Below are 4,486 nucleotides of genomic sequence, written 5' to 3' on the forward strand. Positions count from 1 at the left end.
ACAGAGGTCCTCCCTACATTACAACATCAAAACACAGAGGTCCTCCCTGCGTTGCAACATCCAAACGCAGACTTCATTGCTGCGTTTTTAGCTCGAAATGCAGAACCCAACTTGCGTTCCAGAGCCAAACGCAGAGTTTATTCTTGAATCTCAGATTCAAAATGCAAAGTGACCTATGCGTTCTCAGCCGCCAAAACATGCCCAACTCTGCGTTTTAGTTCTAAAACGCAAAGTTTGGGCCCAGAACACCATTTTTAGCGTTTGACTTGTTCAAACACGAGCAGAACAGTTCCAAAACCATTTCTCACGATTTGAGGGGATTACAACCCCACTTAGGAGCGAATTAAAGGGACAGTTACACCCCTTAATCCCCTATAAATACCTCAAAACTCAGAAGAGTTGGATGATCTTTTTTGGGCAAATCAAGATCAGAGACCATTGAGCGGCTTCTGGCATAAAATCGCAAAGGGGAAGATCGACGTTCATCCTTCAGCGACGTTCAACAACAGGGAGCTTTCATCCTTGTCTATTAACCGATTTTTGGTTCAAATTTACTCTTTTTCAATAGTTTAAACTTGCTCTGAGTTATCAACTCGTTTAGAGTTCCAAACTTGCCACGCAAGTTATCCTCAACGCCAATCAAGAGAATTCAACCGTGTTCCACGAGTTCAAAATGTTCGGATCGTTAATAGGAAGAAAACTCGATGCGAGCATTCAAGGGATGCATCTCATCGCCACAATGAAGAACCCATACTTAAACAAAGGGGAGGATTTACATCAATTCTCTTCTCTTTTTGTAATCGGGAATTCAAATTATAACCAAGATTGAGAGAGTTGTAAACATTCTTTTTCTAAGCAGTTAGAAAAAATAAATCAAATTCAATTATTTTATTTTCTTATTATAAATTTTTCACCAAACAAAAGATGGCGACTCCGCTGGGGAATAGCTTTTTCACCGATGAAGAAATGGTGATGCAATCTGATACCAAGCTCGCTAGAGCGACCGTTGAAACTCTTATCATCGAGTTCGATCAAGCCAAGTATGAGGAGTTACTCTCCTTCGGATCCCTAAGCCCCAAGGCTATGTGAAAGATCTGTAAAGTGTTCAAGGAGACTAAAGCTCCAATTGTTGCTCCTATGTTAAAGGAAGCCCTCTCTTTTAGCCAAGATTGCTCGAATAGCCCCTCCTCCGAAGGAGGAGGCTCAGCTTATGCCAAACGCAGCTATCAGTAGCGCGTTGTACAATCAAAACGTAGCCTTCAGGGCACGTTCCACAAACTGAATATAACTTTCAGGAGTACGTTTCAGAACCAAATTACAACTCTCAGGAGTTCGTTCTAGAACCAAAACAAAGATCTCACGACTACGTTTCATTAGCAAAACGCAAACATCAGAACTGCATTTCTCCAGTAAAACCTGGAGCTTAGGCATGTGTTCGGGTAACGAAATCCAATACAGAACCTAGAGCTCAGGCATACGAGACCCCCGAATACTCTGCGTAGCATGACTAGATTGAGGGGCTGATATAAGAAATTCATGGATTCAAGGCATCTCAACCAGATTCATGTTCACCAAGAGCCAGTCATGTCCAATCATGGACCGGGGGTTTCAATTCAAACCTTACGATCAGTGAGTAATTCTTCTCGAGTCTTTGCAACAGATTTGAGAGTCATATCGAGAGAAAGATGTTAGACCCTGAGGGGGGGTGATTAGGGTCTTATGCTAATCTAATCCGATTAAATGCTAATTAAAACTAATTAATAAGTTATCCTAGCAAGTATGAACTACAACAAGATATATGTGCTAGGGTAAGCAATATGAACAATAAGATATATCCTAATAATGAGATATAGGCAATGTATGTGCAAGGATATATAAACAACACAAGGGTAGATAATCTAAACAAGATAGTGGATGATATAGTAATGAGCAATGCACAATGGCGATATAAGATATGAACGTAAATAAAAGTGAACGCCAAAGCACACTCAAACACAATCAAATGATCACGGAGTTCGGACCTTCCGTCCTACGTCTCCACTCCCCACTCCTGGGGAGAAATCCACTATCAACCGGGTTTTCTACGTTCACCCGAACAACGTTTACACCTCACACTCGGTTTTCTAGCTAACCGAAAACTTTACAATCAACACACTATTGTAATCCCACTCTACACCCACTAAGTGTTGGACCAAGCCGTGTCTCCCTCAAGTACTTGGTTACAACCTCTCCCTAGGCTCGTCAACTGACGCCACTCCTCTTGGGACGATCCCCGACTCTCACCACACACTCCTCACTCGGTGTACAAGTGTATTACAAAGTGAATCTCACAATAAGCACAATATAACAAATGATTGTTCTCAACTATGGATGAGAACACAATGAAAGCACAACTCAAAGTTACAATCTCTCACCACCCAACTATACTATGTATGTAAATACTAAAAGCTCAATGTGGGTGTGTGTAACAATGAGTAAAATAAAATCTAACTCAAATAGCAAACTAGCAATAATAAGAATATGAAAATCAATAATGAAATTGCTAGAGAAAAGAGTTAGAAAACTTCTCTAAGAACACAAAGAAGAGGATGAAGGGGATTGAGAATGAATCCCTCAATCTGCAGTGAAAACTTCCTCCTTTGTAAACAGAAACCCAAACTCAACATGCTACAGTGACTGGTTATCAGAAAGGACTTCCCAAATGTAAAATATCATTATTTTGCAAGGAGGTCCAAAACACGAAAATATAAACACATGAGTTTTGATATTTTAGCTAAACCATGTTTTGAAACAATACTAAATGATTTTATAGACTTAATAGAAGATGTAAACTATTGTTATGAAGTCTATAAATAATGAATATAGTATTTTATCAAAATACACATATAATACACTAAAACATGATTTCATGGAACTAAATAAAATTGATATTGATGAAATCATATAAATGTATTAAGTATGAAACAAAAATATGTTTTCCAATTGTATTCAATTGTTTCATAGTAAAACTTAAAAACTATCAAACCAAAACATATATGTATATATATAACTATATATATACATGGAAACCAATAAATGTGTGTGTGTATGATATTGAGCTTAAAGTACCAACACACATAATATAAACTCCTAAACTAAATTACCCAAGTGATCTTGATCTTCAACGAAGCTCTATCTTGGTACACTTGCGGATGAAGCTTGAACTTGATCTTTAACTTGAATTGTATAGGCTTCACTCCACAATTCCGTCAACCTCCATTTGATATCGTCGTTGAAGCGCTATTCCATCCATCCTCCAACTACGTTGTTTGTCTATAATACATAGGAAAACACAAATACTAGACAAACAACATTAGTAGTAAATTGTTTGTAAATCATCATCAAAACAAGAAGGCCAACAAAAGACCAATGCAACAAGTTATTTGTCTATTCCAATGTGAACGATTGATTCCTACGATCCTCTCGGGATGTTAATGCTGCTTATACGCGGCCAAACCATTGGTGTTTGACCAATTAACGAACGTTGCCTTGCCCAACCAATGACGACGTTCACACAAGAAGAAGTCTCCAGAGACCGAGTATCATGGAGACACTATCAATATGATCGGCAGAGGGAAAACCTCAGGTCCTAGTCCTGATGACTCTTAGATAAGTCGTTCACCGACCGTTAAAAAAATTGCTAACGAGTTTGAAGGATTCTACCGACACACTCGGACTCGGATGGAAGCTATTCCTCTGGTTAACTATCAAGATTAGCCAGAGGAACCAATTTCGAGGATGAACACTCAACTATTGTGGAGCTTTAATCATCAAGCTCTTTCGTTGGACATGGGAGCTTCGCCTACATGGCGGAAAATTTTGAAGATCTTTCAAAGAGGGTTGCTGAGTAGGAGGTCATGCTCCAAGTACAGTAGGAAACTATCAATCAACTTCGGGATATATGATGGCTCAAATCATTGCAAATAGAGCCAATTTCCAAAAAGCTGAGTCACAACCTCGGCCGAAATCCTCCCGGAAAGGAGGATCATCCATATCGAAGGGGAAACAAAGAGTGAATGAGACTGCTAAGCAAGAAACTCATCACGAAGAATCATCCTTCGAAGAAGAAGCTGAAAATGAGAAAAATCCTCAGTTGGCTAAAATCGAGGAATTGGAAGCCCGTCTCAATGCTATAGCCTAAAGGAGCGAGCTCCAAGATGAGGGAGTTGCTAGGCCCTATCCTGCTGAATGGGATGCAGCCCCTTATCCTCCAAAGTTTGAGGTCCTAATGCTAAAACCTTTAACGACACGAGATCACCGAACCAACATATCTATCATTTCAAGTCACAGACTGAGAATGTGATATCAAATGACGCCATACTAGCTCGATTGTTTATTATCACCCTCAAGAGAGTTGCCTTTGAATGGTTTAGGAAACTACCTGCGAGATGTATCGAAAAGTTGGCGGATCTAGAGAGACTCTTCCTGTCAAGATATTTTGAAGAGA

Source organism: Asparagus officinalis, chromosome 3 (genome assembly GCF_001876935.1).
Source record: "Asparagus officinalis chromosome 3, Aspof.V1, whole genome shotgun sequence".
Classification (NCBI taxonomy): Eukaryota; Viridiplantae; Streptophyta; class Magnoliopsida; order Asparagales; family Asparagaceae; genus Asparagus; species Asparagus officinalis.